The sequence below is a fragment of the Ranitomeya variabilis genome, chromosome 4 (assembly GCF_051348905.1).
Source record: "Ranitomeya variabilis isolate aRanVar5 chromosome 4, aRanVar5.hap1, whole genome shotgun sequence".
Taxonomy (NCBI): Eukaryota; Metazoa; Chordata; class Amphibia; order Anura; family Dendrobatidae; genus Ranitomeya; species Ranitomeya variabilis.
In genome coordinates, this window is record NC_135235.1 from 195,499,899 (window position 1) to 195,512,262 (window position 12,364).

The 12,364-nt window shown below is 42.3% G+C and overlaps 1 protein-coding gene across 1 annotated transcript in view; it reads left to right on the top strand.

Moving 5' to 3' along the window:
- The first annotated feature begins 1,846 nt into the window (after positions 1-1,846).
- Positions 1,847-12,364, top strand: part of LOC143770179 (galactoside alpha-(1,2)-fucosyltransferase 2-like) — a 61,916-nt gene continuing 51,398 nt past the window's right edge. The window contains exon 1 of the mRNA XM_077259538.1: positions 1,847-1,972. The gene's annotated coding sequence lies outside the window, so the exon portion shown is untranslated. The remainder of the gene's footprint in view (positions 1,973-12,364) is intronic.

Below are 12,364 nucleotides of genomic sequence, written 5' to 3' on the forward strand. Positions count from 1 at the left end.
CTCGGCAGTTGGACCCCTAGGGATTGAGAATACCCCATTAAAGTTGCACCTGTATTAACAATGTAATATGTAAATTATATCATTTTCATTAGTTATACAATGTGTGCATAATTATTAGGCAAGTTGTATTTTGAACACATGATACTTTTTATTCATGTTGTCCTACTCCAAGCTGTTCAGGCTTGAGAGCCAACTACCAATTAAGTAAATCAGATGATGTGCATCTCTGTAATGAGGAGGGGAGTTTTCTAATGACATCAAAACCCTATATAAGGTGTGCTTAATTATTAGGCAACTTCCTTTCCTTTGGCAAATACCGAACAATCACGCGTTTCATGGCAAATAGCCAACATGGTCGCAAGAAGCGTGTTGGCCGAAAAAGGTGCAAAATAACTGCCCATGAATTGAGGAAAATCAAGCGTGAAGCTGCCAAAATGCCATTTGCCACCAGTTTTGCCATATTTCAGAGCTGCAACATTACTGAAGCAACAAAAAGCGCAAGGTGTGCGATACTCAGGAACATGGCCAAGGTAAGAAAGGCTGAAAAACGACCACCTTTGAACAAGAAACATAAGATAAAACGTCAAGACTGGGCCAAGAAATATCTTAAGACTGACTTTTCAAAAGTTTTATGGACTGATGAAATGAGAGTGACTCTTGATGGGCCAGATGGATGGGCCAGAGGCTGGATCAGTAAGGGCAGAGAGCTCCACTCCGACTCAGATGCCAGCAAGGTGGAGGTGGGGTACTGGTATGGGCTGGTATCATCAAAGATGAACTTGTGGGACCTTTTTGGGTTGAGGATGGAGTGAAGCTCAACTCCCAGACCTACTGCCAGTTTCTGGAAGACAACTTCTTCAAGCAGTGGTACAGGAAGAAGTCGGTATCGTTCAAGAAAAACATGATTTTCATGCAGGACAATGCTCCATCACATGCCTCCAACTACTCCACAGCGTGGCTGGCCAGTAAAGGTCTCAAAGAAGAAAAAATAATGACATGGCCCCCTTGTTCACCTGATCTGAACCTCATAGAGAACCTGTGGTCCATCATAAAATGTGAGATCTACAGGGAGGGAAAACAGTGTCTGGGAGGCTGTGGTGGCTGCTGCACGCAATGTTGATCGTAAACAGATCAAGCAACTGACAGAATCTATGGATGGAGGCTGCTGAGTGTCATCATAAAGAAAGGTGGCTATATCGGTCACTAATTTTAGGGGGTTTTGTTTTTGCATGTCAGAAATGTTTATTTCTAAATTGTGTGCAGTTATATTGGTTTACCTGGGGAAAATAAACAAGTGAGATATGAATATATTTGGTTTTTATTAAGTTGTGTAATAATTCTGCACAGTAATAGTTACCTGCACAAACAGATATCCTCCTAACATAGCCAAACAAAAAAAAAAACCACTACAACTTCCAAAAATATTAAGCTTTGATATTTGTGAGTCTTTTGGGTTGATTGAGAACATAGTTGTTGATCAATAATAAAAATAGTCCTCTAAAATACAACTTGCCTAATAATTCTGCACACGGTGTATAATAAAGTGGCAATGGCGGCGTCATTAGTCTCTTTTGTAAATTTGTAGCATAGGGAAACCTTATGCAGCCAGATATATCAAAATTGAAAGTTTAGAGACGTGTAAGTAAGTCTGCTCTTTAATCGGCCCGTGAGTTTTTGGAAAAAGTAAAAATAATACACTGACGAACACATTTATTCTAGAAAATCTAGAAATACACTGAAAGATAAGAAATGCTGAAACCTGACACTGGTTCACGGTATTGATGGAAAACAAAATATTCTAATTATAGGACTTCTAGTGCCAGTAGGGAGCTGCACAGTCACTCTCCTTGTATGACATAATCGTCGTACACCTGTCACGCTGCAACACTTCCACCTGCCATTTCCCTCAGGTACATAGATGGTCTAGGAACGAGGCAGCCACAGCACGATGCTCCTATCCAGATCCTGAGAGGTGAGGCGTATCTATCCACTGTGCCTTATTAATGTTCATTCATTGTTTGTTGCCTTAACTCTTGCGCAAAAGTCGAATCTGAAGACTTCAGTGTATTAGCGGTATTTATTCTGGGTCAGGATTTATTTACTCTTCTCGATTGCTTCTCAAGGCAGCGTCACTTTACCACGTCGGATACTGCACCTTCTCCAGGGCATAGATCATCTCCGGGCTTTAGTTAAGGATCACATAACATTCCTTAGATACTTATCCCGGGGGAATTTAAAGATTGTGTCTCCATGGAAAAAAAAGGATCTTTCTAACACAGCATTGAGTTATCAGCTCGTGATTAATGATTTGGGGATCTGATGCACTTCCTAAACTATGGGGGACGTCGAACAAATTGAAGGGGGCAGAATTCGTCATACTGTAAAAGAAAGCTAGCAAATAATGGATATAGTACACCGAGATAACAAAGGTGATTTTTACTCCTTTATTATTTTTGCTTTGAACTCGCCATATATGTTTTTTATTAATCAGCAATTTATAAGACCACTTACAGTTTCCGTTGTTACAGAATTGCATTGTATCTGTAAAAAATTGGATGCAATACTGTAACTCCATATGGCATCTGATTTTTTTAGGATTCAATGGGAAAGTCTCATACGACACAAGGAAAGAAACTTGTGCATGCTGTGATCTTTTACATTCGAGCAGTGAAAAAAAAGTCTACACATCTGTACCTCCCCATTACATATCATTGATCTGAGTGCTGTCCATGTGCAGTCCATTTTTAACCCATTACTTGACAAATTAGCAATTTTCATTTTTTTTTTTTTTATGACAGATTTTTAATGATTTGGGTCCTAATGAATCAGAAACATAATTTGCAAAATTTCTACAAGTACCGCTTTTTCAGAAAAGGGCGTCCCAATATTCAATTAAAAATGACAATGACATGATTTCCTATTTTGAAAACATTCATTTTACAAACACAACACAAAAAATTGGACCTAGTTATTAAAATTATAAAATCTTAGTTGCTAGAAGCTAAAGATTAGGCGTCCCCAAAAAAAGGACATTGGTAGATAATGGGTTAATAAAAAATATGCTTGCGTGAACAGACCCGAAAAATAATAATAATGATATAATTCATTATTGGGTCTTTAGTAGAGCTGAGTAGATCAATCCACAGAGGATCAAACTTTGTGATTCATTTCACGAGGATTGCAAAAAAAATATAACATTTCCTGGTGTCATTTCATTCATGATTGATGTATCAGAGAGTGTCTGGTGCTTTATTGCGGTGCCGCGCTGGCTTCTCTATAATGCCCTACAACTGTGACATCACTCGATCTAGCTTAGCCAATCAATGGGATTATCAGATGTTGTATAAAACACAAGGGTGATTTTAGACTAGTGTGAAGAAGATAGAACTCAGCCATCGGGACAAGAATACAGTCGCTAAAATACCTGCCAAATACCTCTAACAGCAGTGAGGCTCAGAATGAGTGAAACACAAAATCTCACTCTTTCTCATTTGAAGACCCAACTATCTGCGTTTCACCACATACAAGATCAACGCAAATCAAATTTTTGGGACAAATTCTCCAAACTTTATGAATTCCAATTTCAAGTCAACAGTTCTCTAGTCTGGAGCCTACAGTGATATAACCCTAATCTGACACCATGTGTAGTAGCTACTTACATTCATGCCTATAAAAAACAGTTTTGTTTTGGTTTTTGCCAATAGGAAAGTCAAGGGGAATTTGAAGGGTATATTTCATTAAGGTACCTTCACACTGAACGATATCGCTAGCGATCTGTGACGTTGCAGCGTCCTGGCTAGCGATATCGTTGAGTTTGACACGCAGCAGCGATCAGGATCCTGCTGTGCCATCGTTGGTCGGAGCAGAAAGTCCAGAACTTTATTTCGTCGCTGGACTCCCGCAGACATCGCTGAATCGGTGTGTGTGACGCCGATTCAGCAATGTCTTCACTGGTAACCAGGGTAAACATCGGGTTACTAAGTGCAGGGTCGCACTTAGTAACCCGATGTTTACCCTGGTTACCAGTGTAAATGTAAAAAAAAACAAACACTACATACTTACATTCCGGTGTCTGTCCCCCAGCGCTGTGCTTTCCTGCACTGTCAGCGCCGGCCAGCCGTAAAGCAGATTACAGCGGTGACGTCACCGCTCTGCTTTCCGGCCAGTGCTCACAGTCAGTGCAGGAAAGCACAGCGCCGGGGGACAGACACCGGAATGTAAGTATGTAGTGTTTGGGTTTTTTTACATTAGCACTGGTAACCAGGGTAAACATCGGGTTACTAAGCACGGCCCTGCACTTAGTAACCTGATGTTTACCCTGGTTACCCGGGGACTTCGGCATCGTTGGTCGCTAGAGAGCTGTCTGTGTGACAGCTCTCCAGTGACCACACAACGACGAAACAGTGACGCTGCAGCGATCGGCATAGTTGTCTAGATCGCTGCAGCGTCGCTAAATGTGACGGTACCTTTAGGTTGGAGCACCACCAACCATGACCATATTGTAATATTTTTTAAGATGTCTATCCTGAGAGCCCATAACTTAGAAAAATAGCTTTGTAAGTGTTGAGCACTGTATGCAAACTACCTGAAAAAGAGTAATCTAGACTAGCCGAAATGCAAAAGATTCAGACAGATTCATTCACTGGCTGGATATGTAATAGACGGCATCTGCCAGAGCCCCAGAACAACGGGAGTGATGACTTTCCAAGCTCCAGTCACCTGAGAGCTGAAACTACCGATTGGGCTTTAGGGTCAAGTGACTGGTGGCCTGGATGTCATAATTTCCTGTCCTAGAGGAGACCGGCAGAGTGATGGTGCTCCAGCAGGGGATTCCAGTGGCAACCTTCTTTCTTTTTCTTTCTTTCTTTCTTTCTTTCTTTCTTTCTTTCTTTCTTTCTTTCTTTCTTTCTTTCTTTCTTTTTTTCTTTCTTTGTCTCTTTCTTTCTCTTTTTCTTTCTCTCTTTGTCTCTTTCTTTCTCTTTCTTTCTTTTTCTCTCTTCCTCTCTCTCTTTCTTCATGTTACTATTTATACCTTAACCTCTTCCCGCGTTAGAACATTTACTAATATCCCGTGAAGAGGTCTGCATGTGTGGATGGGTTAAGGAGCTTCGGTAACTGTTGCCTATATTATATTGCCAGCATCTGTCTGAAACTGCAGTGTCGGAGCTCATCTCAGATTTCTGCTGTTAACCATTTACATGTCCCTTTAAATCTCTGTCAGAGGCACTTTATTGACACATGCAGAGGTGTATCTAGATTTTCCGGGGCCTGAGGCAAGAATTCAGTTTGGCGCTCCCCACTACCCCCCAAGCACATTGTGAAATCGCATCTTAGGGTACTGTCACACAGTGCAATTACGATCGCTACGACGGTACGATTCGTGACGTTCTAGCGATATCGTTACGATATCGCAGTGTCTGACACGCAGCAGCGATCAGGGACCCTGCTGAGAATCGTACGTCGTTGCAGATCGTTTGAAACTTTCTTTCGTCGCTGGATCTCCCGCTGTCATCGCTGGATCGTTGTGTGTGACAGCGATCCAGCAATGCGTTCGCTGGTAACCAGGGTAAACATCGGGTTACTAAGCGCAGGGCCGCGCTTAGTAACCCGATGTTTACCGTGGTTACCAGCGTAAAAGTAAAAAAAAACAAACAGTACATACTCACCATCTGATGTCCGTCAGGTCCCTCGCAGTCTGCTTCCCGCTCTGACTGTGAGCGCCGGCCGGAAAGTGAGAGCAGATCACAGCGGTGACGTCACCGCTGCGCTCTGCTCTCACTGTACGGCTGCACTCAGTCAGAGCGGGAAGCAGACTGCAAGGGACCTGACGGACATCAGATGGTGAGTATGTACGTTTTTTTTTTACTTTTACGCTGGTAACCACGGTAAACATCGGGTTACTAAGCGCGGCCCTGCGCTTAGTAACCCGATGTTTACCCTGGTTACCAGCGAACCTCGGCATCGCTCCAGCGCCGTGATTGCAAAATGTGACCGCAGTCTACGACGCTGGAGTGATACTCATACGACGCTGCGACGTCACGGATCGTGCCGTCGTAGCGACGAAAATTGCACGGTGTGACGGTACCCTTAGTCACGTGCCGACGAGCTGCTCTTCCTAACTCTCTCAATGTTCAAGAAAAACTTGAGAGAGGCAGGAAGAAAAGTACTTTGTCACATGACAGTAAGTATGAAAATTGCATGTGAGTGAAGCGGCCATGTGATAACTGATGGAACCTGCAAGCAGAGCTGAATCCTGACAGTGAGGATATTACACGCTGTTAGGTTTGGCTGCAAGGTTTCATTTTCTAATTAAAGGCTTGTCCAGGTTTGAGATAAAAGTCTGCAGTTACTCTAGGTGACTGCAGGCTTCTGAATTCTTAAAGCGTGTGCACTGCACACTTTTAGGATTCTCCTTTGCCAGTGGCAAGAGTGGACGGTCATGTCAGCACAAGTGTGAGATTTGTATACTTGTGGCCACAATCCAACTAGATATGTCCGGCGTCGCTCAATTAATTTTCATTGAGTGAAACCGCTCATGTCTAGTTGGCATGTGACTGCATGTATGAAAATCGCCAGCATGAGAGAATCCTGACAACGTGCAGTGCGCACTGTGAGAACTCAGAAGTCTGCAGTCACATAGAAGGTCTACAGACTCATCACAAACTTGCACAATTTTAATGCTCAAAACATAAATAAAAATATGAGAATTAGTCAGTATCACAAATAACATTTACATCCAGGTACCTGACAGATGATGTTGTCTCTGATTAGAGTCGTTCTCTTTTCTTCATCTTGTCCAGACTCTATGATGACTGTTCTCATCCAAAGCTCATCTCTGCAGACTTCCATCTTATCCAGTCTTCCGCAACACATCCTCACATGATACCCTTAAAAATAGCAGTGTCTGATAATGCTCCTGAATAAAAAATAATTCTCTTCACACTGCCCTCTCCTTTCCATACTAGGCCCCCACTTAACACTGTCCTCCCACACTGTCCCCCTTATAGGGATCAGTCTCTATACTGTGCTCCCTCATCACACTCTCTGGCTCTTTGGCCTACTGTCCCCTCCTTGCAGTGACCTTACACTGTCACCCCATGCTACCTCCCACACTATTCAGTCTCTATTCTGTGCCCACTCACACTTTTCTCCCCCATACTGTCTCTTCACACTATTCCCATCAATAGTCTCCTTACGCATTTCCCCCTCCCTCCTGATACCATTTCCTCTGACATTCCCCAGCTAACCATGGTGTCTCCTCATATATTTACCACCTCACTCTGCATACTGCCTCCTCAAGTATTTCCCGTAATTCTCCATACTGTGTCCACATCCATCCCACCACCCTTACTCCCCATAACGTGTCCATATACATTTTTCACCTCACTACTTATACTGTGTCCATTCCCCTCCCCCCACTCACCAAACTGTGTCCACATATTGTTAGGGTTGGCGAATTGCACTAAATAAAATATAAATTAAAGTGCAATCGCAACCCGGGTCTACCGTGCAGAGATGTATAACTGCTGCTAGTGTGAACAATGACGGAACAAAACAGCACACGTTACCTTAAACACACTGTGTTAACTCCACACAGTATGAACAGGACACAGAATACCTAGCTCTGTTAACTTCACAGAGAGGTAGAGCTCCAAGTTTGCAAAGTATTGCACCCTGTTAAATGTCACAGGGAATTCAGCCCGTGGAGAGAGCTTGCTCTGTAACTAAGCTGTGCTAACCGCACACATGAATGAAGCAGATGCTAAGCCAAGAGAAAGAACTCATATGATGCTAGGTACAATACCCTGTTACCTTCACAGAGAAGTATAGCGTAAGAGTTGAGCTTGCTCTGTAACTGAACTGTGTCAATTGCGCACATGTACCAAACAGATGCTAAGCCAAGCAGCTAGTTACCCCAATCCTGAACATTACTGAACCTGTGCCTGACCAGCACCCAAAGCATGTAGCAGACTAGACACTCAGGCATTGAGCCAAGGAAACGAAACCGCATAAGTGTGCAACCTGCCTGCCAACATCTACAGTCTCTGAGCCAAGACACACATACACAAACGAGCAGACAGAGTGGTAGAGTAGCCACCCACACACCAAACATAAATGATACTAGCGCACCCATGTTCGCCGCTGAGAGCCTTTTAAACCCCTCCACCCCAAATAGTCAAAGCCAGCTGGCCGTGACATCGCCCGCGGGCCAATCCGGAGCCACCACATCACCAGAGCACATCACGGACATGCTCAGAGTGTTCTCTGGACTTAGAATCCAGAGCGCAAGGCTGCACCTGCATATCACTGGTTACCATAGACTTGACAGGAGAGCCAGCAGTAACCAAACATATACCATGAGCCTGAGCAGGACTCTGGGACCGATGTCTGTACTGAGCAGCAATCCCAGCGGCCGGACCAGAATGGGAGACCACAGAACCAGATGATGCTTGGGATCTATCCCGCACAGTGCGAGAATCTTGACACCTAACACATATATTCCCATCCTTCCCTCCCCATGCTGCATACGCACCCATTCTGTTCTGTGTCCGCACCAATTCTTCCACTCACCATACTGTTTCTGCACCCATCCCCCATACTATTTTCTAATATCTGTCCTCCATCTTCCCCCTTGCTCCTTATACTGTGCCTTCAAACCTTCAAATTTGCCCCACTCCCCATATTGTGTCTGCACCTGTCCCTTCCTTGCTCCTCAAACTTGTGTTCTCAAATCTTCCCCACTCCCCATTAACCTAAGTTTTCCCCACCACACCTCGTTACACAGTTACACTATATCTTTCCCACTGCACCCTCATTACTCTAAATTTCTGCCACCTCTCTCCCCCACATTAATTCTCCCCCATCTCTCCCCTCACACTAAATCTCCCCACACACTACATCTCCCCACACACTATATCTCCCCCACACTAAATCTGCCCTCCGTTACACTAATTTTTCAGTGTCTTCAGCTCCTTAGGAGCACTTACCACCAATGGCCGCCTCTGCAGCGTCAGCAAGTGACGTCCGCAGAATGATCACATGACCTGATCATACTGCTGACATCACCCTGACCTAGCGGTCAGAGCTTCAGTGGTACTCGCGAGTACAATTGTTCACTGGGAGACGGCGCACTGCACTTTCTGTGAGAGCCGGCTGCCAGTTTCACAGCCAGTTCATAGAACGCCCAACTCCCAGCCCTGGATTAAATGATTCAAGATTTAAGTCCTCTAAGGAAACAGAAAAAATGTCGTAAAAAAAAAAAGAAATACCAATTAAAAATTGCCCCTTTAAAAATAAAGACAAAAATCTCAAATCCCGTATTGCCGCTTTCTTAAAAGTCTAATCTATCAAAATATTGAATTTCTTGCTTATGGTAAACATTGTAAAGAGGAAAAAAAATCAAAACTCTAGAATTGCAGTTTTTGAGCCACCTCATCCTCATAAAAACAATAGAATATAAAACAAAAAAAAATGTCGTTCCTACCCAAAATTGGTATTAATAAATTGTCAGCTAACCACCAAAAAATAAACCCTCACTCAGCTCCATCAATGAAAAAAATGTTATGAGTCTTGAAATAATGGTAGCATAGACCAAACTTTTTTTTTCATCACTTAAAAATAATGATGCAAGTTCGGGATCGCTGTAATCGCACTGACCTAGACAATCCTTTTTCTAGGTAATTTTTACTGCACAATGAATAATGTAAAAACAAAACCTAAAATATAATTACAGAATTGCATTTTTTTCGCCACTTGGAATTTTTTTCCCTATTTTTCCATACATTGTATGGCAAAATGAATGGTGTAATTCAAAATGAATGCCTTTTTCTGCAAAAAATGAGCTCTTACATGGCTGTGTTGATAGAAAAAAAAAAGTTATATCCATTGGAAAAAGATGAGGATGAAATGAAAGTGTCAAAAATGAAAAATTCTCTAGTTTTTAAAGGGTCAAGTTTAACAAAAAAGCTCATTCTTAAGAGGTTACTAAAGTTACCTACCAGGTCCTCACAGGCTCATCTATACCTGGAGCTAAAACTAAAGGAGGACTGTACATTTGTGTAGCCTATTGTCTCAGTAATCAGCCATTCCAGGCTGGAGAGAGACTATACAGTAACGAGAGACCAGAATACAGTCTATGACTTTCTGTCACTACACTAGTTTATATATCTCCGACATCTTCTGACACTGTCTCTTCATGTCTGCAGATTTTTACGTCATGCATTCCTTCATATTTACATGTACACACATGTTCCCAGTTCATCCTTTACTCTCCCGACTAAAGCAGCAGGAATTACATGAATGCAAAATACAGAAGCCAAAAGGAGAACTGATGTAAGATTAACCTTTTCCTTCTTGTTCCCTATTTTCCCTGTCTTTATTTGTATATGTAGGTGACAATCCGTGACCTAATCAATCTGTGCATGGTCAGATTGGGGTGCCAAGGGGCCCGCCAGTGGCGTTGACTCTAGAGGCCCACTCTTTAGCTACATGCAAACATGGCATTAACTGAATTTATAAATGTACCTATGCTTCTATGTAGCAATAATCCGAGTAGATTGTTACAGAGAACCAGTTACCAGATCATAAGTGAGCAGTTATTGCTCTTATTTTATTACTTCTGCTCCCTTGACTATTCTGTTTTTTTTTTTTTTTTTTAAATCCCCCATACAGAGATATAGGATAGGCCTTTATATTTATTTCTAATTTTGATGGTCTTTACAAATCAAGAGTTGCTCACTTGGTAATAATGGTGAGCAGTCTAAAGACACGCCCCAGAGGAACCTGTGAGTACCACCCCTTTGCTAAAGATCATTAGCCCTAAACAAAAAGGCTCATATCTCACTGGAACTATATTACGGATTTAAAAAAAAAAATTGAATACTCAGGGGAGTAGCTAGCGGAAATGAGCAAAAACGTCCCACTTTTGACCGGGTAAAAGGACATCTTTAAATGAATGATCAAATGCTGCTTCTGTCTGTATATAGCAAAACAAAGTGAATTTGCAAACTACTGTTCATATAGTGAAGTGGAGTGGCCAGTCCTTCAAAGGGATCAAGGGGATCCATGTGTTCTCCTGTGGGCCAGTCCGAGCTTAGTCTTGGGCTAGATGTTGAACCATGCATTATGTTCATCGAGACCTTTTGAATTCAGAACTCTGCCATCATCCCTCCTCTCTAACTTTGCTGACATTGACCACTACAATAAGGACATGACTTCACTTGGACAAACAAAATTTATTCTGGATTTCATGGAATCTATTCCCATGGTCTGACTTATTCCATGGGTCATGCATGCTATATTTGGTGGTTTCCCTCTTGTGATACAGTATGGGCCCAAATAACACCATACGTTGGCCAATACTCTATTTGTAAAGCTTCCCCATCACTTTACCAATTATTTTTAGTTTATTCTCAAACTATTTAATGTCACGAAGATTATCATATGCAAAGGACAGTTGTAGAAACCTTGTGTTGAAGCAAATGCAAAATGAATCGTAAGTCTTCGATACATTGCTGCATTCTTATGTAGATTGGCCATTTGTATGACTAAAAAAGCGTGGCAATAGTAAGAAGCTTATCCAGATGCAGAGTAAATAGATTAAATAAATTAAATTAATAACAAATATAAGTGATTATCTTAGAGACTGATTATTTCAGGATAGTCGTTTCATCAGGAGTCAAAAATAAAACGTCTGTTGGCCGCACTGTATTTTCAGCTCTTTCCGTATGAGGCCACTGTCACTCTTGGGAAGGTTTGAGTCTGTTATGTCACTTTATTTGTGAGGTGTGAGAAACAATGGCTGCCCCACTTGTGATTCGCATGAAGGAAGAGCAGCGTGCAGCGATTCTTTATTATTGTTGTCCGAGGATGAGTCTGGTGCTGATATTTATCGAAGACTTTGTGTGCAGTATGAAGAGAGTGTTTAATCCTGAAGAAGGGTGTGAGAGTGGATGGAGAAGGTCAAGGGAGTCAAGCGTGAATAAGGGTCTGGATGTTTAGACGGGTTTAAGCTTCCTCCCTATAGCAGCGATCTTCCCCCATCAGGATATTACTAGAGTTGAGCGAGCAAGTTCGGAATTGGTCGTCGAATCTGAATTTGCCATATTTGTGCCATATTGGTACCCTATTCATGCCGAATTAATGTTTGATGATCGATTCCGAACATATTCGGTCATTTCTACTCCCATTGATTCCAATGATGTTTGACGAATATTGCGAATGCAATATTCGCCGCCGATCGTAATCGGAACTGAATTTTGAAAAATTTGCTCAACTCTAGGACCCCTGAAAGAAGCCATAATGAGAATATTTATGTCTAAAGAAAAGGTGAATACTCCTGTACATATGTGGCTTGCAGCTAAGC